Below are 9,304 nucleotides of genomic sequence, written 5' to 3'. Positions count from 1 at the left end.
GAAACTGTGGGTTACTGCCTTTTGCCAACTTGGGGATATTTTTAGCCATTACTTCTTCAAATACTTTTTTTTTTTCAGTCCTGCGCACTGGGATGCAGATGACATGAACATCACATCTTTTTTTATAATATCCCAGATCCTTGGGTCTCTGTTAATTTTTATTTTTTTCAGGTTATTTTCAGAATGAGCGATTTCTATTGTTCCACCTCCAAAGTTAATTGATTCTTCTGTCTCTCCCATTTTTATGTTTATGTACTGAAAAAAAAGTGACCACTCATTGTTTTCTTGATATATATTTAAGTGACCAACATTCAAATTCTAAAGTGCAGGAAACCAAACCTAGAGTAGATCATGTTACTGATATCGTCCCTGGAATCAATAAAGAATACAGGGAAGGAAACTGATCTGTCTCATTAAATATCTTCTTTTTTTTTCATTAAATATCTTCTTATGTTATTCTCTGGCCTTTTCAGCCTCACTGACCTACCACAGGAAATATTCTCATTTATTTTTATTATAGGAAAAACAATATATTATTGGGCCACAATGAAAATTGAATATTTCCAAAGTATGATATTTTAGTTAATTCTTTAAGAATATAATGGCACTGAAATTGGACTTCACTTGGCATAGCTTAGCTGAGACAAACAGGTACATAAAGATGTCACTAATAACATTTACCATGTAAAGATGGGAACACAGAATAAGAAAATAGAAATACAAACATGCACACACACACATGCAAACTGCGGAGATCATTAAAGATAAATTTCTTCATGTGATAATTTTGTTTCAAAACTAAAGATAAAATATTACCTTTATATTTGGTGATCACCTTATGTTAATTACCATAAATTTGGTAAATCAACATAATTTATTAGCAGATCAAACAATAAATCAAATACAGAAAATATAAATATATTCACCAGGGTAGTTTTTCTTAATTTTGTTATAATTCTAGATAACTCAAAAAGTTAATGCATCTTGCAAAGAAGCACAACTTTAAAAGACTTGAATATTTGGGGATGTAGTCTTCATGAATTTTTCTTCAATTTGTCTGGAGTATATGATCAAAAGTACTTCAAACTTTCCAAACATCTAAATATCTGACATCTCAATTCAATTTATACTATTTTTAAAACCTGAAATTTATGAAGGTTGCAATTATTAGATCTGTTAAATTTCTGTGTTTATCAAGCCCTTATCAAAGAACTACATTTTAAAAAACAAATCTTGCAAAACAGCAAGAGAGATAACAGGTGGAAAGCAGGTTTTGAAATTTAGCATATTAAAGTTCTTACTGTTGAACCGCCTGTAAATAGCAGAGTTGTTCCTCTTCCACTTACATATCAATTTACCATTAATAGTTTGTGATGCTTTCCGTTTCATAAAATTTCTCTGCAAGGTGTTTTTAATTAGAGGTTGGATTTCAGAATTTAAAAATATTATTCAAGTTGACCATTTTAAAATATGTCTTATTAATGCACTCAGATACCAATGAATATCTTTTCGGAGGGGAGAGACACCTTCATTCTATTACACACAATAACTAGAAAGAGCTCTTTTAAGCTTAGGTCAGTTCCCTTCAATCATCAGATTATGCCATTGTATTAAATTGCCAATCTGCAAATATATTGACCTTAACAACATGAGTTTCAATTACTCTAAAAGGCAAATTCCTTGCTTTCTTTATACCACCACTCAACTGTACTACAATCCATCATCAAGCTGATAGAAATGATAGAAATGAGTTGTTTTGTGTCATTTTCCTCTCTTTTCAAAATCAACTTTCTGAAAAGCAACCAATTCTGAAAAACATAGAGAAGAAAGTAAATCATCAGCCAAGATTGCTCCAACAGAAATATCCCTTGTTCTTTTTTCCCCCCCTCTGGTTTTTTAATAGTCCACAAATCTCCTATAGAGAAAAATAAAGTATAAGGCTTTAAGTAGAATAACTAAAAGATACAATTTTTCACATATGGATGGTAGCATAATTGTTACTTAAAAAGGAAATTATATTTAATCTTATTTAAATTGAATTGTAATTATATATTTAAGTATGATAAAAATACAATATGATATGAGTTTCAAGTATACAATATAATAATTCATCAATTCTTAGTTCTTTTGACAACAATGTACTTTTAATCCTTCGTCTCTTTCTCCTATCAATGCATCCTCCACCCCTCTAGCACCACTAGTTTGTTTTCTATATTTAAGAGATGGCTTTTTTTGTTTGTTCTCAATTTTCCCTTGTTCATTTGTCTTTTATTTTATTCCACATATGAATAAAATTATATGTTATTTGCCTTTCTCTGCCTTATTACACTTTATTAAGTTTGATATGACCTCTAGGTCCACATCCATGTGCTGCAAATAGCAAGATATCATTCTTTTATATGGCTAACATTTCATTACACACACACACACACACACACACACACACACACACAACTTCCTCATCCATTCATCTATTGTTTTCTATCTAAAGACTTTATTTATTTATTTGAGAGAGAGTGAGACATTATATCCGGGGTGAGGGGGTGGACAGAGGGAGAGGGAGAAGTAGACTGCCCGCCCAACAGATTGCCCAACACAGGACTTGATTCCAGGATTCTGGGATCTTGACCTGATCTGGCGCTTAACCCACTGAGCTACCCCAAGTGCCCTGTATCCATTCATCTATTAATGGACATTTGGGCTTCTTGCATAATTTGGCTATTGTAAATAATAATGCAATAAATATAGGGCTGTATTTATTTTTTCAAGTTAGTATTTTTGTTTTCTTTAGTAAATACTCAGAGATGGCATTACTAACTCATATGGTAGTTCTATTTTTCATTTTTTGGAGGGGCCTCCATACTGTTTTCCACCATTTGCATTCCCACCACAGTGCACAAGGATTCCTTTTTCTCCAACATTTGTTATATTTTGTCTTTTTAATTCTGGCCATTCTGACAAGTATAAGGTGATACCACATTGTGAGTTTGATTTGTGTTTTCCTGATGATTAGGGAGTGATGTTGAGCATCTTTTCATGTTTCTGGAGTAATGTCTATTCAGGTTCTCTGCCCATTTCCTAATTGGATTATTTGGGGTTATTTGGGTCCTGAATTGTATAAATTCTTTAGATGTTTTGGATATTAACTCTATCTGAATACCATTTGCAAATATATTTTCCCATTCAATAGATTGGCTTGTCATTTTGTTTTCCTTTCATCTGCAAAAACTTTTTCTTTTGGTGTAATCCCAATACTTTATTTTTGCTATTTTCTCCCTTGTGAAATATATCTAGAAAAATGTTTTTATGACCTATGTCAAAGAAATCACTGCCTGTGTTCTCTTCTAGGAGTTTTATGGTTCCAATCTCACTTTTAGGTATTTAATCCATTTTTATTTTGGGGGGTATATATCTGATAAGAAAGTGATCCAGTTTCATTCTTTTCCTATAGCTCTCCAGTTTTCCCAACACCATTTGTGAAGACTGTCTTTTTCTCATTGTATATTATTGCCTCCTTTATCAAAGATCAATTGACCATATAGTTGTAGGTTTATTTCTGGGGTCTCTTTCTATTCTGTTCCATTCATCTATGTGTCTGTTTTGGTGCCAGTTCATACCGTTTTGATTACTACAGCTTCATAGTAGGTCTTGAAATCTGGGATTGTGATATCTTCTGCTTTCCAAAGATCGATTCAGTGATGCAGAGTCTTTTGCAGTTCCATATAAATCTTAGGATTATTTGTTCTAGTTCTGTGAAAAATGTTGTGGGTATTCTGATAGGAATTGCAATAAATCTGTATATTGTTTTGGGTAGTATGGATATTTTAACAATATTGATTCTTCCAATCCAAGAGCATGAGATATATTTTCATTGGCTTATGTCATCTTCAGTTTCTTCTTTCAATATTTTAGATACATTTATTTATTTATTAAAGATTTTTATTATTTATTCATGAGAGACAGAGAGAGAGAGAGAGAGGCAGAGACACAGGTAGAGGGAGAAGCAGGCTCCATGCGGGGAGCCTGATGCAGGACTCGATACCGGATCTCCAGGATTTAGTCCTAGGCTGAAGGCAGGTGCTAAACCACTGAGCCACCCAGGCTGCCCTTGATTTATTTTTAGAGTACAATTCTTTCACCTCTTCTGTTAAGTTTATTTTTTTTAATTTCATTTATAAACTTTATTATGTTGATGTATGTTCCCTCTAAACCTGCTTTGTTGAGAGATTTTATAATGAATGGATGTTGTGTTTTGTCATTTTTTCTTGCATCTATTGAGATAATCATGATTTTGATCCTTCCTCTTGTTAATGTAATGTATCACATTGATTGATTTGTGAATATTGAATCACCTTTAGGTCCTTGCTAAATCTTACTTCATTGTGGTGACTGATTTTTTTTAATGTATTGTGAAGTTTGGTATGCTTTTTATTTTATTTTATTTTATTTTATTTTATTTTATTTTGGTCTGCTAACATTTTATTGAGAATTTATGTATCTCATTAAAGTGGTCTATATTTTTCTTTTTCTTTTATAAATTTTCTTTCTTCTTTTTCTTTCTTTCTTTCCTCTTTTTGTCTTTTTCTTTCATCCTTTCTTTTCCTTTTGTATAGTCTCTTTGCCTTATTTTAGTATCAGGGTAATACTGGCCTCATAGAATGAATTTGGAAACTTTTTCTCTTCTATTTTTAGAATAGTTTGAGAAGAATAGGGGTTAACATTGCTTTAAACATTTGGTAGAATTCACTTCTGGTGATCTGGTATTGCCATCTGGCCTTGGACTTTTGTTTATTGAAAGCTTATTGGTTACTTATTCGATTTCATTGATAATAATTAGTCTGTTCAAATGTTTTTTATTTCTTTTTGATTGTTTCACAATTCTATATTTCTAGTAATTTATACATTTCTTCTAAGTTGTCCACTTATTTGGCATTTAATTTTTCACACTATTATTTTTTAATCCTTTATGTTCCTGTGGTGTCAATTTTTAATTCTCCTTATTTCTTATTTTACTTATCTGAATCTCTCTCTTTCTCTCTCTTTTTTTCTTGAAGAGCTGGGCTACCTGTTTATCAATTTTGTTTATCTTTTCAAAGGAGTAGCTCCTGGTTTATTTGAATTCTCTATTTTTTTAAAGTCTCTTTCATTTATTTCTGTTCTAATATTTATTACTTCTTTCCTTCCACTGGTTTTGGGGATTTGCTTATTCTTGTTTTTGTAGCTGCTTTAAATGTAATGTTAGATTTTTATTTGAGATTTTTTGTTTGTTTTTGAAGTATGTCTTTATGCAGTAAACTTCCCTCTTAGAACAGCTTTGCTGTGTCCCAAAGGTTTTGGACTATTATGTTTTCATTTCCTTTTGTCTCCATGTATTTTTGATTTCTCCTTTGACTCTTGGTTGACCCATTAAATATTCAGTAGCATGTTAGTTAGCCTCCATGTTATCTGTATTCTTTCTCAATGTTCTTAAAATCAACTTTAAAAAAATCTCCTGAGAAATTATATGCAAATATAAAACCCATTTATGAAGATTTAATAACAGAAAGTAAATATATCATCTTTAAATGGTTGAGGATTAATAATACTATAATGAGTAATTTAAGAAAAAACCTGTACAATTTAAGGCGTGTGTCTCTGTTTTTAATATTTTTAATGAAAATATTTTTATTCATTTATTTTAATATTTAATGTTTTAATGAAAATTTTGGTAGTAATCAGGTATAAAGTAGCAAAATAATGCAGAATCTTTTGAGATTATGTGGTTTGTTTAGATAAATCACTAATGATTAGTATTAGTAAACACTAATGCTTGCTCTATGGTCACTTAAAACACTTTTCTACTTAATTATTGAGGAAAATAAATCACATTGGTATAGAAATAATTTTAATTTCCCTTTTTAAGATAATTTTAAGGGCACCTCAGTGGCTCAGATTGTTAAGCATTGCCTTCAGCTCAGGTCATGATCTCCAGGTCCTGGAATCAAGCCCCACATCAGGCTCCCAGCTCAGTGGGGAGGCTACTTCTCCCTTTTCCCCTGCTTGTGCTCTCTCTCTTTCTCAGATGAATATACTTTTAAAAGTAATAATATATTTTTTATTTTCTATTTGATTTTCTAATAAAAATTTTCATGAGTGTTGAAAATAAGTAGGTTGCTGTGAGTCTTTTTCATGCATTCAGGATATTTATGATGTAACTAAACATGGCAGAAAAGATAACTCTTTAACAGTATACCAAAAGAAGTTTTCTAATAATATTAAAAATGCAAACTGAGTTTATAAGGCTAATTTCAAAGAATCAGAATTGCATGAATCATAAGAGATTATAATACTGGATTTCTATAAGTATGATTTTATGATACCATATGTTTAGAATAGCTGATCTTAGAGCTATAAATTACCCTGATTGGACATCTGCTTTTACTTTTGATATACAAATTTAACAAACCCATTTTTTTCCAAATTTGAGTTCAATAGAAACAACTAATTATAAAAAAATGTCAAAAATATTTATGCCTATCAGTTTTCAACCATATTTGATAATACTGTCATTATTAGTTTTGAGTGTTATTTTTTTATGCAGCAGACAATTACCATCAACAGCACCTTATGCTAAAACTAAAATAAATATAAAATGTGTCTAGTAGTTTCTTTCAAATATACTGCTTCAGGTTACACAAATTTTGCTCTTTCAGCAAAGATCACTTTCTTTTATTTTGTGATTTATTAACATTTTGCCTAAAATAAAATATTTACAGTTCTCCATAGGCCCACTACCCTTTCAGTATCTTCAATAAGAAAACAGTATTTTATCTCCCTATAATCTCATTCACCATACTCTCAGGAACCTCACCTCAACGGTATTGCTGATTTCTGGCTTCAGTATTTCACAGTGAGCTATTTAAAAGCAATTATCTGTGAATTATTTTATATTTTGTATTATTTCTTAGAATGTCCAACAGTAAACCTGACATGTTATTTGATGTTCCAATATATTATCAGTTTCTTTTTAAAAATTATCAGTACCTGAGAGTATTAAATATTTTAACCTTTTGATGATCTAATAATGCTTTAAATTTCATATATTACATAATGTGTTCCATCCTTTAGAAACATATTGAAGATATGTGGCAAATGAATTGTGTCTAAATAAATGCCTCGATCTCCTAAATATACCTGATAGTGGCAGATAAAATGAAATTTTCAGTGCAAACTGATGCCTACAAAGGCAGCCATATCTATGAGGCAAAGGTTTTATTTACCTACTTTTATTTTGTAACAATTTCATTGATATATAATTCATATAACATTTAATCACTTAATGTCTACAACACAGTATTTTTTTTACTATACTCACAGGATTGTGCAACTATTACTGCATCAATTTTAGAATATTTACTTACTCCAAAAATAAACCAAATATATATATATATGTTACTATCACTTCCAATCCTTCATTTTTCCCTCCATGCTAAGTAACTACAAATCTACTTTCTATCTGTATATATTTCCCTATTATGGACATTTCATATAAATAAGACCATTAAAAAATTAATCATTGCTAATCGATCATTTCACTTAGCATAATATTTTCAAAGTTTATCCATGTTGGAGCATGTATTATTACTTTATTAATTGTATTACTAATATTACATTGTGTGGACATACCACATTTTGTCTATCCATTCATTGGTTGAGAGGCATTTGATTGCATCCAACTCTTGGCTATTATGAGTAATATTGCTATGAACATTCGTGTAAATTTTTCCTGTGGTTGTGTGTTTTCATATACTTAGGAGTGAATTATTAGGTCAAATGGTCACTCTAACATTTTGAGTTACTGACAGGCTTTTCTGCAAGTGTCTAACCATTTTACAGTCTCATCTACAGTACATGATTGTTTTAATTTCTCCACATCCTTGTTCACTTTTATTATTTGATGTCTCCACATCCAACCACTCTTATCTGTATTTTTTATAATAGCCATCCTAATAGCTATGAAGCTGCATGTTATTGTGGTTTGACATTCATTTTCCTAATAACTAATGTTGAGCATCTTTTCATGTGCCTCTCATATTTGTATATCTAGTTATAGGGATGTACATTCAGTGCTTTTGCCCAATTTCTAATTGGGTTATTCATGTTTTAATATTGAGTTTAGGGCTTGATTGTATCTGCTAGGTATAAGTCCATTTTCAGCTATGTAATTTGAAAATATTTTTTTTGCATTCCATGTATAGTCTTTTTCACTTTCTTGATAGTGTCCTTTCTGCCAGAAAATTTTTTTTTATTTCAGTTAAGTAAATTTAGTTTTTGAATTGCTTATACTTTTCTTGTCATATCTAAGAACACATTTCCCAATCCAAAGTTGCCCTAATGTTTTTTTCTATTTTTTTATGATTTCAGTTTTTATGCTTTGATAAATTTTGAGTTAAAGTTTTTGATATATTGTGACATAGGTATCCAATTTCACTTTTCTGCATGTGGCTATCCAGCTGTCTTAGACAAAAGAAAGAAAGAAAGAAAGAAAGAAAGAAAGAAAGAAAGAAAGAAGAAAAAAAGAAAAAGAAAAAGAAAGAAAGAAAGAGAAAAAGAAAGAAAGAAAGAAAGAAAGAAAGAAAGAAAGAAAGAAAGAAAGAAAGAAAGAAAGAAAGAAAGAAAAAGAAAAAAAAAGAAATCTTGGCATTTGCAATGATGTGGATGGAATTAGAGATAAGCAAAATAAGCCAGTTAAAGAAAGATAAATACTGTATGATTTCATTAGATGTGGGGTTTAAGAAACCAAACAAAGGAGCAAAGAAAGGAGAAAGAGAGAGAGAGAGAGAGAGAGAGAGAGAGAGGCAAACCAAGAAACAGACTCTTAACTATAGGGAACAAACTGATGGAGGGGGAGAGGTGAAGGGGTAGCATGGATTAAATAGGTGTTAGGGATTAAGAAGTGCACGGGTGATGAGCACCAGGTGTTGTATGGAATTGTTGAATCACTATACTGTAAACTTGAGACTAATATTACAGTATATGTTAACTAACTGGAATTTAAATAAAAACTTAAAAAATTAAAAAAAATTGCCCCATTGTATTTACACATTTATTAAAATTCAACTGATCATAAATACAGGTTTGTTTCTGGATTCTCAATCCTATTCTGTTGATTTATATGTTTATCTTTGTATTAGCACCACACTGTTTGGATTACCATTGTTTTGTACTAACTTTCAAAAGCAGTTGTACATCATACAACTTTGTTCTTCAAGATTGTTATCATTTTCCTGGGTCCCTTGAATAAGTCTACACCATTTCTAGGATC

The sequence above is a fragment of the Vulpes vulpes genome, chromosome 16, assembly GCF_048418805.1.
Source record: "Vulpes vulpes isolate BD-2025 chromosome 16, VulVul3, whole genome shotgun sequence".
Lineage (NCBI taxonomy): Eukaryota > Metazoa > Chordata > Mammalia > Carnivora > Canidae > Vulpes > Vulpes vulpes.
The sequence above is the reverse complement of the archived record's forward strand: the minus strand, read 5'-3'. Positions refer to the sequence as shown.